Genomic DNA, 17,713 nt, shown 5'->3' with positions numbered 1-17,713 from the left:
ATGGTACAAAAGCACTTTATGTAACGAAAAAATTTGTAACCCCATATTATTCTGAAATAAAAAAAAGAACCAAGGGAGGTAAGGAACTGTTATAAAACATACTAAAAAGATTTAGTAATCAGATGCAATTTATGAAACTTGACTGAGTCTTATGTCAGAGAAAAGAAGCTAATTGATGAAATTTGAATATGGAAAATATGATGCCATCAAATTGATGTGGATTTTCATGACTGTAGTAAATGGGGTGTAGTTATGTGCAAGGTACCCTTATTCTTGGGAGAAACATGGTGAATCGTTTAGAAGTCAAGTGTCCTAATGTCTGCAGCAGACTATTAGATGGTTTGGCAAAAAGGAAGTATCTGTCTATAGAGAAACACAGCATGGTTGCATCAAGATTTTAAAGTTGATGAATCTTGTTGAGAGATAAATAGGTGATCGATCGAACTGTTCTTTCCACTTTTATGTGCGTTTGAAAAATTTTCATTCTTATTTTGAAAATTATGTTCACATACATTTGGAACATCCCAGATATTTTCCTTCTAATCCAATTTCTCACTTTAAATAAATCTATTGTACTGCATTTTTGTAACTCAGCTCATATCTTTATTGGCAGAAGGAGTGGTCAAAAAAAGCAAATGAAGTTCAAATTATTTAATTCACAAAATGATTTTCCTCCTACATTAAAAAAAAAAGACAAAGTTTTTTTCAGTTAAAATAGCCAAGATAAGATTCTCCTTGGAGGTTAAAATCCTCCAGTCTTTATCACAAAACATTTTGTCTCCAATGTCAAGAAGACAATTTGCACGTCTGCAAGAGAAGAATCTTTCTGAATCCGTTAGGAGAAAGAGAAGATGTGTCAAAGCATTCGCACAGACTCGCAGAGTTGCTAAGGGTATCGTTTGACATCAAGGACTCTCCCTGCCACACTAGGCTTTGGTGTCTCACTCTGAGGAGTTCCTAGTGGGAAGACAGGCCTTAATCTTCCAGAAGCACCACACGTACTCACCATCAAATTGGTTTCACTGATCATCACCTAAGAGCACATTTAGGAATAATACTAATCGGGTGTCGGGCAGATGTGGGTAGGGGAGGGGATGGGTGCACACATACATAATGAGTGCCATGCGCACTGTCTAGGGGATGGACACGTTTGAAGCTCTGACTCAGGGTGGTGGTGGGGAGGCAAGGGCAATATACGTAACCTAAACTTTTGTACCCCCAAAATATGCTGAAATAATATCCAAATAAAGTACATATCAAGCAACTTGTCTTTTTCTTATAGTGTCATAACTTTGCTTCTTGGGAGCACTTCAGTATCACTGGTGGTACTTCATTTGGGTCCCATGGTGTTGATCAAGGTTTAAAGTATTGCAGTAAACACCATGAAAAATACATGAGAACTGAGAGATCACTTTACTCGGATATGTAATTTATTAGAGAGAAAAACTGCTCACGCAGAGATGATTAGAATCACAGGGCATTCTAAGGGGATGCTCCCAACACTTGAGCTCACCACAACAGCAACAGGAGGTGGCTATAAAATTATTACAGTGGTACAGTATGTACTACAATTAATTTTTATGCAGTTATAATTTGATACTTCATCTTTACATTTGTTTACATTTATCTTGATTGGGAATGGCACCACGTATGGTATGTTTTGTAAACTTGAACTTTTTATGTTAGATCCATGTATATTTTATGGTAGTAAATAATAAAATAGACAAGTATCTACATGTTTTATGTATTCATGACATAACTTTTGCATTTCTTTTATATTTTTAGCTATGCGACTTATTTGCGAGTGTTTTCAAAATTGTCACAAATCTCCAAAAATTTTTCCAATATATTATTGAAAAAAATCTGCATATAAGTGGAGCTGCACAGCTCAAATCCATGTCCTTTGAGGTTCAACTGTAATTCATTTCCTCTGTAACATTTTGCTAGTATCAGGACTACATTAGTGAGTACCTACTGTGTACTGATTATTGTATCAGGATCATGAGCTGTGGAAAAAGGGATAAAAAAATAAAAAAGAGGCCAGGTGCAGTGGCCCACGCCTGTAATCCTAGCACTGTGGGAGGCCGAGGTGGGAGGATTGCTCAAGGTCAGGAATTCAAGACCAGCCTGAGCAAGAGCGAGACCCCATCTCTACTAAAAATATAAAGAAATGATCTGGACAGCTAAAAATTATACAGAAAAAAAAAAATTAGCCAGGCATGGTGGTGCATGCCTGTAGTCCTAGCTACTCGGGAGGCTGAAGCAGAAGGACTGTTTAAGCCCAGGAGTTTGAGGTTGCTGTGAGCTAGGCTGACGCCACGGCACTCTAGCCCAGGCAATGGAGCATGACGTGAGACTCTGTCTCAAAAAAAAAAAAAAAAAAAAGAGTAGTTTCATTTGAAACCAAATAAAGGAGAAGCATATAGCCCCGAATGCACACCAGCCCTGGCCCGTATCTTTCCAGCATGCACAAGCCAAGCACTGCAAAATGAAGGCTATTGCTTACCATTGAATTGTTGGTAGTCTCATCGCCCTGAGGACTGCACAGAGATGTTTCACTTTTTAAAAAAATCCATTAAAATTAGTTCAAAGAGCAAGACACTAACATGGTGTTAGAAGGTCATTTTTCAGTGTTGTTTGCAGAGGGGAGAGACATGTACTGTAACTCCCATTACAGTTAATGAGAGTTGAGCATCTAGACTAATCTAAACCCCCTGAGGATTTAATTTAAAACCACTATGTCAAAGCAACTCTAAGCCATGAATGAACCCCAGGATTGTTCACATGTATACTCTTCTCAGGTGCTAAAAAACAGCAGAAATAAGGGATATATATATATATGGGGCATGCCTCATAGAAGGAAAAAAAGGAAAAAGCTCACATTAAATTCACATAAATTTATAGGTTTTATTTTAAATCCTTAGTGTTAGTCTAATGCCATTTTTAAATGAGCAGTTTAAAATTGGGTCTGGATTTTTCTAGTTGCTGTATGTTGTTTACATAGAAATGCAGGAAGTTACTTTAATTCAGTTTAAGCTTTGGTTTTACAAATTTAGGGCTACCTATCTATGGTGTCCCTTACCCAAACTCAAGCCCTTGAACAGCCTTAAAGTATCAGCATAGTAGACAATGAAAAAAATAATAATTATTACACCATGGTTCCAACAAGCCAAACACATTAATTCTTCTGACTTCCACATCATCTGGCTTTAATACTCACAATAGTCCAGGAGGTGGGTAAAGGTAGTATCCTTATTTTCACTTGAGGAATCAAAACGAAAGAGAGTAAGTGACTTGACTAAAATCCCCCAAATGGGACTAAAATCTAGTTCTCCAATGCCCTGTCCAAAGCTCACTGGTAGTTCTGACAAGTACAAATGTTCTGCACCCAAAGAGGGTAAATGAGGCTGTAGACCCATTGGCAGGCAGAGCTCTTTCTCCTCCCATGCACATTCAGCAATGCCAGCAACAGGACTGGCAAACCTTTTAACTCATTACTTTCTGAGTTCTATAGTAGGGTCAGGGAAGTCCTCTTTGTGTAGGTGACAACAGGGCAACTGGAACCAAAAACATGAGAACCAGGAAGGCATGTGTAGGTCAGAGGGGAGCAGGTGAAGGTCAGAGGGGAGCAGGTGAAGGTCAGAGGGAAGAGCATTCCTGGTGGAGACAACAGCTGGTGCAAAGTCCCGGAGATAGGCACAAGCTCACTGAGGCAGGGGCCAAAAATACAAAAGGCCAAGGTGAGGATTTGTGATGTTATTCTAATGGTAAGAAACAGCAACTAGAAATTCTTAATGCAAGGGAAATATATTCTTATTTTTATATTTTAAAAAATCCTTGCCAGCTAGTGGTAGATTGAAGAGTGGAGGAGGAGTTGGGGGAGTGATAAACAAGGAAGGCTGAGAGCTTATTGCACCCATTTCAGGCAAGATTTGGCAGGACTGCTACCAGGAGACTCAGAACATATTTTCGAGGAACAGCATCCATGCATTGTTAGGATGTTTTGAGAATGCCATCAATGACATATTCTAGCATCATCTCCATGAGGAAGGATCCACAGAAAATAGAACTCTCTGATCTCTGGTGTTGGGCATATTTCTGCATTTCCTGATCAACCAACCTATTTTTATCTCAAGAACGGATGCTCTTTCTTTCTTTAGGTTGGCGCTAGAAGTTCAGGGCCAACTTTGTGACCCACCTCTGGCAAATACATAAACGTTTTGTCTTTATTTCATCTACTAACCTCACATTTGGATCCATCTTATTCTACTTGCCTTACTTCTTGACTTTTGTTGTTTGTTTGCTTCTTATTTTTACAGCACTTAATCTTACTATACTTCATCTATCATAGTCAAATCATTTTTTAAACATTGCAGGAAATAAATGAATAGACAAACTAAAATCATTTAATGGCAACTGCCTCAGTTATTCCACAAATAACAACAGATTAAAAGACTGTTTTGTAGAAAGGATTAATTGGAAAGAAATAGAGATTCATAAATGAGTATGTAATTTCAGCCAACCTGTATACATGGGAAGCCAAGAAGATAGGACCCTAAAACTTTGACTGAACTGAACAAATTGCTTACAGTGCTGCTCTAGACTTCCTGAGGAAGGCAAAACAGCGGCAAATATAATCTTGGGAAATCAAAGCTCACACGCTGATGAGATATCAAACCCTTCTGTTAATTTCTCTCGGCCGAGGAAAGAGCTGATTTCATTTGCCTGGCTGGAATCCACACGGAAACCTAGGAAACCGTGCTGGGGCGGGGTGGGGCAGGAGGTGGGGATTGAGATATTTTTCATGCTGAGACCACCTGTTACTTTGCTCTCTCTCAGAGTAGGCCACTTTGGAATGATAAATATTAAGCATGCCTCTAAGTGGGTCAGTATGTGTGGGTGATTAGGTACAGACAAATCACCGGTTGGTATTATCTTAACTACTATGGTGTACTGCTTGCTGCGAGAACTTACCAAATTATTCTACTTGTTAAATGAGGATCTTTGTCCTCTTTTAGCTTTCAAGCCAAAAAACAAAGATGGTCCAACCAGGGTTACTCATCTAGCAAATATACATTTAATAAATATTTCCTACACACCATCCACATGCCAAGCACTGCCCAGGCAGTAGGAATGCATTTGTGAATAAACCAGACAACAATCCCTCCCCTCACAGGGCTCACATTCCGGGTAGCCCCCGACAGGCAAGAACCAAAACAATCATAAACCATACAATAATATAGCGTATGAACACTACAAAGAAAAGTCAATTGGGAGGGGTCAGTTGCAACTTTCAGTAAGATAACGGGAAGGACTATCCCGAGAAGGTGACTTTTAGCACAGTTTGAATACAAGCCTCAAAGAGGGAGCTTGGCATACAACAGGGGAACCAGCATTCCAACTAGAAGGAACAGCTGCTGGTTCAAGAGCTATGAGGCCACAGTGTGCTTAGAATGTCCAATGAACAACAAGGAAATGAGTGTGGTTGGAGCAGAGTGAGAGTAGGGGATTGTTTTAGTTTCCTGTGGCTGCTGCAACAAATTACAAGCTGGTGGCTTAAAGCAACAGAAATTGATTCTGTTTGAGAGGACCAAAGAGTGACATCAAGGTGTCAGCAGGGCTGTGTTACCTCTTTGCTTCTTCCAGCTTCTGGTGGCTGTCAGCATTCCTTGGCTTGTGGCTGTATCACTCTGATCTCTGCCTTCATTATCATGTTGCCTCCCTCCTCTTCCCTGTGTAATCTCCCTGTCTCATTACTCTAAGGACATGTGCCGTTGGATTTAAGGTTCATCCAGCTAATCCAGAACGGTCTCCTCACTTCAAGGTGAGACCCTTAACTCAGCTGTACCTAAATAAGGTAACAGTCACAAGTTCCAAGGATCGTAACATGGACATATCTTTTTAGGGGGGGGTCACCACTCAACCACAGCAAGAACAATAGTAGATGCAATCAGAGGGGGGCAATGGTTCGTGGTGGGAGTGGATGGAGGGGTTCATGTAGGAACCTTGAAAATCATTATGATAACTTGGGCTTTGGTTTGAGGAAAGTAGGGAGATACTGTGGGGATATAAGCAGAGAAGTGACGTGGATTCTGCGTTCGTAATAGGATCACCCTGGCTCTGTCATTCAAAAGAGTTCCAGTAACATTTAATCCTTGCATTGGTATTTCATCAGATTAAGAGTGTGGCAAACTTAGATTAGAATTGCAAAAGCAGGAAAGAAGAACCTGGCATACCGTAGGCCTTCAGAAAATGTTTGTTGAGTAATTAAGTGAATGCTCCTTTATCCAGCTACCCTGTTTTGAACCAAAATTAAATTTATCCCATATATATTTATCAAGTACCTATTATACCCAAGATTCCATTCCTAGGAATAAGAAAGGATTCACATCCTGCTACCTAACATGGTATTCACTGACAACCCATTTTTACTTTAGGGTTTATATTATCACTTTGCTGTGTAAACAATGACTGAACAATCTCAATGTAGTGGGACAAAGATGTGCTAACACTGTATTCTTTGCCATCACTTTTGCAGCCATGCTGTGTTGAATCCCTTTCTGACCCTTTAACAATATCTTGGGCAGAATCTTTACCTATGCAAGTCAGTTTCCACAGAAGTCTCTCCAGTTTAAGATTCTAGTCTTAGTTAGATTAAAATTTCACATCCTACCAAGCAGAGACCTGAGATGCAGCTTTCAGAGCTCTTTACCAATTCTCTAATTTTTCCCCCATACTGAGGCTAAGCTATGCTACTGTTAGAGGCAGAGTGGTCTTAGGTAACTGGCTGGCTGTCGGCGTGAAAGGCAGATGTCCATGGTCTAGCTTTAGTTCCATCTGCTTGGAGCCTCTGCAAATATGGTGGTCTCTACATGGTTGAGCTGATAGACACGTTTTTTCCTGGGAAGATATTCAAGCCTCACCCCAACCCTGTTTCTGAGGATTCATTCATGACAGGACAGTCATGCCTCCCTTTCTAACTCTGAGAGTGCTCCATGACCAAATCCCCTCTCTAGAGAGGTCAGCATCTCAGTTGGCCCAGCATCTACCTGAGCAGCCTTGTGCCACTTGTCTGCTATTCTGACATTCATGGTTCTTTACAGGAACCAGGGTATCCACTGAGGTAAGTGCTTACATCCTTTCTCAAAGGGCTACCAAAAAACTGAGATAGGTAGAAAAGTTGTTTCCATCTTTTCCCCAGGAACACTACTCCTCAGTGACTTCCTGCTCTGTGACTATAGGCCTCTGCAACATGCTGCTCCTGCCCTATCCTACAATCAAAAATATGCAAGTGAGAATCACTCTTTTGTATTCATGTACAATCCCAGACTCCACAGAGCCAATGGGAAGCTCTCCAAAGCATATGCACTGTCCTGCACTCCCATCTGAGCACAGTGTCTGCATCAGCCTGTGGCTTCTGCAGCTTCATCAGCACCAAGCGGGCGAACAGGATGCCAGCATCCTTTTGCTGAAAGCACCCCTCTCCCCAGGAGAGCTTGGAGCCACCTTCCATACACGACTTTCTGGGGCAGTGGGAGTAACTACTCCAGAAGAGGGAAGAAGAAAGCATCTCCACATTCCTCATTCCAACTGCCTATCTTTGCCTTCACCAGTCCTCTCCCCTTGCTTAGTTTAGGAGCTTGGGGTTGTGATTCAGTTAGGTGGGTCTGCTTCTGCTGCTACCTCTTAGTAAAGTGGGTATGGGGATCACCTGTCCCCAAATGTTGTTGGCTTTTCTGTTTAGACCTGAGTTGCTTATTCCAGGACAATATGAAAAGTCTCACTCAACATTTGTCACACTCCTGAACCTTCATTACATCATCACAAATATGGCTCTAGGAGTGATGGCTTTTAGGGATCATGTGGTCCCTAAACATAATAGTAAATACTAACTAGTATTTTGGACTTCTGCATGTGAAACACTAAATTTTAATGTAATTCCTGATTTATTTTTTGTCCTGACACATCTTAGTTAACAACTATTAAAGCAGTCATCTTTGGTGAATGGAAGAGTAGCACAGTTTACTCTTAAAAGCATTAGCACACAAATATCTTGAACTGGAAATAAATCTTAAAGATTAAAACATCTCCTGATAACTACAGCCATTTCAAAACCTATTCAAAAAGAGAAAAACTAGAGAGCCAGATGAATTTAGCTCCTTCTGGGCTCATTTTACCTTACAGCAAATTATGCTGCTAGCCAAGCTAAACTGCCGCCTGGCCCCACATAGACAGCACTGGAAAGGAATGCTTAAACCTTAGAGACTTTCAGAATTCACTAAATTTAGTCATATTCTTAAATAATAATGATGATTACAACAAAATAATAAAGCTACCAACAGCAAAATGTCCACAAAAAATACAAATGGCAGAGTATATGGATTTGGGACAATAGTGGGACCAATGGGGAAGGATTAAGACTCCAGGGAGAATAACTACGCAGGACACCCAAGCCATGATCCGTGAATGTTTGCAGCATATGGGAAGGCAGCCAGTGATGGTGGAATTAACAATGGAATGAGAATCAAGGGTCCTGGGTAAAGGCCTGACTCCCAGGCACTGGGGCCACCACTGGTCTGTAACTCAGCTCTTCCATTTCAACTGCTCTTAAGTCAGTGAGGATAAAACAAAATACTGACTCCAAAAATGTACTGTGAGCCATGAAATATTAATTTATTTAAAAATATTATTTTAATGTAAGTACTTAACAAGATGTATGTGTATATGCACACTTCCCACTGTCACTTCTGCCCCCCCATACACACACAAGAAAGGGAAAGACAGAACATCACTTCAGTACCCTCCCGCTACAATTACATTTAGGCTTTCCCCTCAACTGGTATTAGGAGGCTCCTAAGTCACTAAGAGGAAGATGGCCATTTGATACAAAGAAAGAGTTTTGCTGTTTTTAATTCCTCAGTAAATCTACAACTGTGCTAGACTCAATGGTACTGAAGAACAAATAGCATGTTCAATCCCAGGGATATAATGGCAGCTTCCTCCCATCAGTTTTCTTCTCTCTAAAGCCAGGGCTGTTACTGAGACCATGTGGACTGCATGTCCATTCCTGTTATGCAACTGGTGAAATACTTCTATACTTATCACCTCTTGAGTGCCGCTCACCACCTCTTTACCCCCTCCCCTGGGACTCTCCAGACCTCCCCACAATGCAGAAATTAATAGGTTGATGTCTGCAACAGCAGAGAGCTTCCAGGAACTACCTTTGACATCAGTCAGTGCCCTGTGTCATACTAATTGTTATGTATAAAAATAACTCTCTTGCCTAAGACAGACCTACCCACATCCTGAGTCCCAACTGTGGACACATAAAAGCCAAATCAAGACTCCCAAAATATATTCAAAGCCTGTAGTAGAAACGCCATGAATATAGTTTACATTACAAAACTTGTTCAGATATCTAGTATTAGAGAGAGTTCTTACGATAAGGCCAATTTAGGATTTGTGCCCAAGAGCTATTTGCAAATTTATAGTTCTTTTTTCAGTCAATTAGTTTGAGAAAGGAAATGGGAGCTAAGTAAATAAATTAGATCATTAATTTGCAATAAATATAAATTAATTATGCTAATTCTAAGAGTTGAACATATATAAATTATGTATATATAATAATAAATAAGGAATACACATAAGGCTCTATTAGAAGAAAGCCATCTTGATTTACTGTGTTATAGAAAATCCACGTACATTCACTCACTAGATTTTAACAGTTTTGATATGTGCATGAAAATATAGGATAAACATTCACTGCCTACTGATGTTCTAACAAATCTATTTTCATTCCAATTGGAAATTACAAAGTATTTTGCATTATTTGAGTTAATTACATGACATTTCTTTTAAATAATGATGTATTTATTCTATTCATTACTTCTAATTATATTCCTTTACAAGTGCAAGGCTGGCAACATCATGACCAGCTTTTTCTTTTTCCTTACGATCTGATGACTTGCATGGAAAGGTCAAAAACAGGCCCAGAATATAATGAACAGAGTTCAGTATTTGTTAACCATGACAGTTTAAAATTACCTTACAAAGTTACATGTGAAAATAAATAGAAATGGGGAACTGTCTACATTACAGGATACCCGTGGTAGCTATTAATATGAGAAATATTCTAAATGTTATCTTGATACATGTAATTACCATCCTACCATTTACTAGAAATGGAGAGAGAGCATCCCTAATATCACCCTCCTCCAACATACACACACATTATCCGAATTATATTCCATGTAGACTGACAGACTGTAAAGATATCCTTTTCCAGTTGTAAAAGTGATTCTATAGCCTTTGTGCAATTCTTAGAAATGTACCTGCTAAAAGTCCAGATCAAAAAGCCAGTTGAATCTTCTTCTTCTAATGCATAACCAGGTCAGCCAACCCATCCCACCCCATTCACAGCAGGGTCTGAAGCTGAAAGGTAAATCCTATTATAGAGAAGAGGTCAAGGTCAAGGAAAGACAGTTAAAATTAAGTCATTAAGCAACAAGGACTCAGTGAACCACAAGCTACCATGTGCATGCATACGCTTACCAGCATGCAGGCAGCAAGGAGCCAGGAGAGTAAGACAGAGAGACAGCAGGTAGCAAGAAGTAGCCCAGGTCTAGAGACCAATACGCATATGCTTCAGGCACACTGTTTCATGGGTGAATCACCTTCATTTGAAGGGGTCAGGGCAAAGTTTACAAAGTCCACACATCTTCTCCATCCTTTCAAATCTTCCCTGCACACACACACACAAAGTACCTATTTATTATAATTCTTTCAGTGTCAGGTCCTAGCAATTCATCATTCTGTCTGTGATAAAAATAAAGATGCCAGTCTCAGCTCTAGGAAGAAAAAATAAACTTAGAGAGGAAGAGGCCGACAAGGAGGGCTTCTCCTTCCCCTCTGGCACCCAGGACAGTCATTACCTGCTAATCCTGCATGCAGCCTCAGAACCCTCCTCCACACCATCAGCTCACTACCAACTATGAGCTGGCATTTAAGATAAAATGTTTGTTTCTGTGCAATAATTCTATAAATGACACATCAAGATGGATGATGGTCATATAAGGTTTGTCTTACAAAGAGGGTTGGCAGGAACCTCTGCAGCAGATTCTACCCACTGAAAAAAGGTATTGGTCAACTCAGAGAATGATGAAAGCATCTGAGAACTTCCTCTGTTCCTGTTGACCGCTGCCATCAAAAGCTGGTGCTAGCTGTTGGCAACGTACTCTAATAACCCAAGTGTAGGTGCACATTTATGTGAAAACCTTTCCCACAGAAATAGAAAAAAGAAAGCTCTAACTGAGCAATCACTGCTAAATGAGTATCTTTGAACCCAAAAATATACCAAACAAAGTAAAATAAAAAATACATGACCACAAGAAAACCAACTTGCCCCATTACAACTGGGAGAAGAAAGTACAAGATTGTCTTTGAACATTTCTCCAAGAATATTTAAGCTGACTAATATGCAATAAGCACACGCAGAGCAAAGAAAAGACATGTGCTTAGGGCAATTTTAAAAGCAAAAATCTATCTTTAGCAATAAATATATTAAAATAGTGCTTGCACTCATTTTACTTGTACAGGAAGGTTTAAATAAAAACTCTTTTTGAGAAATGAAAGATCATCAGATCACTAATAACTTCAGTTTCCTGAATAATTAAAGGAATTCACAAGATTACAACCTACTGAGGAAATGACAAATATTTCTGATTTTTACGGAAGGACTAAAAGGGCACTTTTATCTATAGCATCTATTCAGTGATAATCACTGTTAAGTAATAAAGCTATTTTTATTATTTTTTTCCATTTATTTCAGAAGTACTCAACATGGAAATGGTCTGAAAATAGAGGAAACTCAACATCACTTATTTCGAAAGGTAATATTTTGTATTACAAGATATTGTCAAAGTTTTCTTTTTATCTATTGGAGTTGGCTCCTGGAGCACAGTCTGCATTGTAGCAAACTTTTTGTTTCTAATGCATCAGCAGAAATGTCCTTTAAGTTACCTAGTCTAATTCTTCACAAATACACTTTCTAAGGCTGTCCTCAATGCATCATCCTAACATTGTTTGTCCCTGATAACATTCTCTGTGTGATGGCTTGTTTGGAAAAATCTGTTCTTTTTAATAACTAATTCAATAAACTGTTGACAAATGATTTGTATCATATAGTGTGGCCAGTAAGCAAGGTTTGTCTCTGTCATTACACACTGTATTCAATCTGTCCACAAATGTTGCCAATGTCCTCCTCATGCTGGAGCCCCTTATGCCATTCTGAATAGCAATGCAAAGATCAATACACTCTCTGCTGAAAACAACAGGACATAACAAATGAATAATTTTATTTATAATAAAAGCCTCAGTCCCCAAATGGATATCACTAATGTTTAAATTCATTTTTCATGCTCAAGATGAGAGGTAGATACAGCAGAATGTAAGGGGATGAGGATAAGGAGAAGTATTAACCATAATGGTTCAAATTTATTTAAGTCATGAACAGTAGGTAGGCTTCACTGAGGCCCATGGGATCAAACATTTGCTACAGAATTCTGAAGATGCACTCTCCAAAATGATTCTGTTCTTGCCCCAAGAAAACTTTGAAAAAGCATTTTCCAGTAACAAGAAATTAATGGATTAGAGACATTCTGAAATGTTCTCCTAGAGTGTTGCACCATGGCAGGCAAAGCCTATTCAGTTGGCTTTAAACACCACTGGCAAGGAACAGAAGTGTTTGGTTTAGGTGGGGACAAGGAGGGACTGAAGTGGCTCTTTTAAGAATGAAGCAAACCATCTTGCTTCAAAAGCATATCTTTGGCCCCAGATCTGACAGTTCTTTTCCTCCTCTGAAAGCTATGAAAAAGTCAGTGAGCAAAGTCATAAGAAATAAGGGTTGGGGGCAGGCAGCAAAATGTTAGAGGGGACACAAGTTCAAAGATGACATTTACAAGTGTCTCATGAATGGCAAAGTCCCCAAAGGCCACCTGAATACCATTTTTCAGGAGAACTCTTCAAAAATACAAAATAAAATGTTTCATTTTACATAAAGAGGCCAACAGACTGCCCTTAAAATATAAACTTGTCCATTGACAAATTAACATGCAGACAGAAAGAGAAAAGAATCTTTCCCATCTGCCATCAATTCATTCACTTTTAGACCTCACTACCTATACTCATGAGGTAGAATTGTCAACAGAATTGTAACTGACAACGGGTGAAGGGAAAGCTGGGAAAATACATCTTGGAATGGTACCAAAACATCTAGAATAAAATAGTGACAAGACTTAGCTTTGTGCATGGAAACAGGAAAAGGCAGGGTTTCTGCAGATCCGTATTTCCCATCCCATTAATTGGAGCAATGCATATACTCTTGATGTTTATGTTTTCACTTTAGAATCTTTAGATTCAGCCAACATAGTACTTTTGCACACTAAGAAAAAAGACATATGAAAGAACAGGTTCTGTCTATAGGAATGAATGACTCAGTGCAGAATAAGTAGCAATGCGCATAGCTCCAACATAAGGCAGACTGGGTTGAGTGTTTGCCATGGTGTCTGGAACAGAGTATGAGCCCCTCCGTAATAAAGTGTTAAATGTATCAACCTGAGAATAAGGAACTGAGTGTCACAAATGAAGAGGACAGAGTATTTTTTCTAAGAGGGCGACAGAGTTGTCAAAGCACTTCCATTGAAAGAAAAAAGGTTGAGGAGAATCTCCAGATGAGGAGAGTGGCAGGGGAAAGGGAAATGCATATTTAGAAACAGCTTCAAAGAAGAGAGATTGAGCCAATACAATGAAAGTCTTTAAAAACTATGCCAAGGGGTTTGGACTTTATCCTAAAAAAAAAAAAAAAAAAAAAGAGATTCATTAGTGGTTTGTTAACAAGGGAACAGAGGAATGATATTGTCAGAGCTGTGTTAAGAATGAGGCAGAGACTGGATTGGAGAAGCCCAGAGCCAGGTAGGCTGCAAAAGGCTAGATGACCCAGACCTAAGAGCTAGACTAGGGCAGGCAGGACAGAACATGAGAGGGAGATAAAAGCCCACTCCAGACATCTCACTGTTTGTTTATGACATGGTTGTGGGCGGAGTTCTCCTTAGCTTCAATTCCCAAATCTCAGGACAAAAGACTACAGATTTCTGCGAGGGAATGACTACCTTATTAAGATGCTTCTCAGAGACCTAACAGAGTTTACAAAGGCAAAATAAAAAGTTACAAAACCATCACATAAAAAGGATTGTCAGAATATATTATCTCCTGGACCTAAGACCATTTTAAACACTGTAAATGTGAAGTAGCCTTATAGAGTGTATGCATCGGCTACCAAAGTGTTCTGCTTCTCATTTTTTTCATCCTCAGAAAGGGCTGGGTCCTTCTTCCTACCTTCCAAACAAACCAAGGTTTATTAATGCTAATAAAATGTTCCCTTTGTCCTTGGCATTTAACTCAAAGATATGGTAACAGATCAGGGCTCATTTCCAAAATGGCAATTCCAGTGCCATCTGGGGGGAAAAACTAGTTATCATTTACTAATTGCTCACTATTCACTGCAGATATTTCCCTAGAAGCAGACATTTCCACTTTTCTTGAGTTCAAACTCATATATGCTCCAGGTCTTATACATCACACTTTCAGAGTTGGTTAAAAAGACCGTGAAAAAATCAAGTTACTTACTATCAAGATACGCAGTAAAAAAAATCACAAAGTTCATTCCATTATTAACCAATAAAAAAGTAGTGTATTTCTATGACCTCACATTTTCTCAGTTCAAGGCATTACTACTTGTTTGTCAAAATTCACATTTTCATCCCAGGTTCCCTTAGTTCTTTTCTAAAAGTCAGTTAAAGCTGACATCTAGAGAAAGATGGCATTTAAACCCCATTCTTTTGACATCTGCATTTATAGACATTTTGCTTAAAAAAAAAAAAATCCCCAAAGGAAAATGACCATTGCAAATTGCAGCAAAATCAAATGAAGAAATAAAATGCTTCTTTTATTCCAAGAACTTCAGGGTCTTTCAGAAGAACTCAACACCTAATGCGTACTAACTTAAAAATTGTTCAGTTTTATAGGGTCTTTCTAAATCATTCTGGGTGTTTTTTTTATTTCAATAAGCAGAAGAATATTGTTTTCTCATATAGACTTATTTTTACACATTTAAAAGAAGAGTTTTAAAGATAAAGAAGAAAAATTTTGCACAACATTATTTACTAGTTTATTGCTTGACCATTAGGTGTGTAAATTCATAAAACTTATTTGGCTAAAATTTGATTCGATCACAGTTATCTTTCAGTACATTTTATTTGTATTTTTTTTTCAGCTACAATAGTTACATGGCTAAGGAAGAAAGATTATTCATAAAGTTTTCAAGCACTATGAATATTTTCACTGAAAAAAAATATAGCTTACTCCAAAAAAATTCTTGGTGTATTTGTACATTCAGAATTACTAAGAAATTCATGTCTAAGTGAAATCATGTCTCAGTGTAGAAAATATTTATTTATTTTAAAGTATCAAATTTTATTCTGCTGCCCTCTTCATAGTACACTAAGTTAGAGGGGAAAAAGAAAAAATTTCTGAAGAGTCAGTACAAAATTCATATGCACACAATCACAAGTGATACTTTCAACACACAAAAATAACTCCCCCAAGCATTTCACCAATACTTCTTACTCCCAGTGCAAAAGAATAAAGCTCCTAGTGAGGCCCTAGATGGAAAGACACAATGGTCAAAGGGAAATAAAACAACACTACTACTGGCAGCACTGTAGAATGATCCAGAAGCTGGAATTTTTCCTCAGAGTAAATGTTATTTCCTAACATGAAAAAAAATTTTAAGTACACTTATATGAGTGAATTCAATTAAAAGTCGTAAGTTGAATGATCTCCAAGAGTGAAAGAAACAAAATCAGTCTCAAATTCTCATATAATGCCTTACTTTCATATCACAAAGGTACTACCCAATTTCTAACTTACCATTCAAATTCACAATGGATAAACTGAAAACAAAGTGCCCATGATATTCATTGGGCCTATTTTAGAAGCACCAATTTATTTACTCAGCTATGGTAGTGAAAAGGTCAAGCAAAAATTCACCTCTAAAGCCACGGTTGCTAAGCAACTCTTTTCAGAAGTTCTGCAACATTGATCAAGCACATTACTGGTGCCACCAAGTGGATTCAGAATAAATGTGAGTAACATCTCACCTGGTTTCTCCAAAGAGGGAGGGAGATGGATTCCTTATGCATCTTTTTGGACAGATATTAGAGGCCAATACTGTATTAATTTGATTGATTAGATTCAGAGGTTTTGTATTTTTCCTCTCAAAAAAGAAGAAAAAAAAAAAGATACATCCTAGTACTACAGGTTTCCTATTCATGAGAGCAAGTGACAGCTGTAAGAAATACCACAGAGGGTTTGATGAGATGTTGGCCAAATCTGAACATTCCCTCACAGTTGAAGTCTGAAAAAAAGAGAATTTAGAAAACGGCCATTTATAAAATTCAAGTAAGAAACTCAGTTCATATACCACCGTAAATAAAGCAAATTCCATTAGTACAGATTCCTAGTTGCAAAGAGGATGCTATTTAAACTGCTCCCCCTTGAATATCCACCAAATGCATTCTGGTAAGTCTTCCTAAAATACTCCACTTTCCCGACTAGTGTTGCCTTGATTCAAGTTAGTATTTTCAAAAAGAAGTGTGTATGTGGACAACAAAACAGCCTTTCCCCTTTACTACCTCTACTCATTCAGGTTGCCACCTTAACTCATATCCACAAGGTCCTATTTTTTCACCCACCCACTTTGTCATCTTTGCTAAGCTGAAAAATTTCATTATTAACTACAGATCTAATTCTTACATAATTCTCTCAAATGCTTTTCTCTTTGTTCATATAATAGTAATTTAGAACAAATAAAAACACTGTCTGACCTTGCCTACAATTACAAAACCTAAGAGTACTCCCACAGGACTATTCTAGTAAAATTTCTAAAATTAAAGAGAAAAGAAAGGAGAAAAAGCAGGGAGGAGCACAATAGAGTTTTGAGACGAGAATAATTCCTGTTTGACACAGAGCCAGAGTGCAGCAAGGTACATGGGGTGTTCCATGTCCTCCTTTTCAAGGAAAGTTCCAGAGAAGGTTGAAGGGAGATTTGGCACTTGGCAGCTAGGGTGAGCCAAATCCACCTCGCATCAAGGAATGATTTTTCCATCAGGGGGATACTTAAACATGGCAAAGTTACTTTGTGAATGACTAAGATATACCCTCCCTGGGAAACTACTTCATTTTTCTAATTCAGGAACAGCCTACTACAAAATTGATGAACAGAGATCAACTGGTAGAAAAACAAAGTGCTCGTAGGAAAGATCAAGCCAGAATTAGAGGGTTGATAGTTTCAGCCCAGGGGAGGGGAGGGGGGCTTGAGGTGAAGTTGATCACCAATGGCCAATGGTTTAATCCATCATTCCTATGTAATGAGGCCCCCCAAAACTTCAGAAAGACAGGGTTCGGAGAGCTTCCAGATAGCTGAATGCCTGGAGGTTCCTGGAGCCTGGCGCACCCTGAGAGGGCATGGAAGCTCTGTGCCCTTCCCCTGTACCTTGACTCATGCATCTTTTCATCTCTATCCTTTGTAATAAAACAGTAAACTTAAGTGTTTCCCTGAGTTCTCTGAGCCACTCTAGCAAATTAATCCAACCCAAAG

This window comes from Lemur catta, chromosome 18, assembly GCF_020740605.2.
Source record: "Lemur catta isolate mLemCat1 chromosome 18, mLemCat1.pri, whole genome shotgun sequence".
Lineage (NCBI taxonomy): Eukaryota > Metazoa > Chordata > Mammalia > Primates > Lemuridae > Lemur > Lemur catta.
This window is presented reverse-complemented; position numbering follows the sequence as displayed.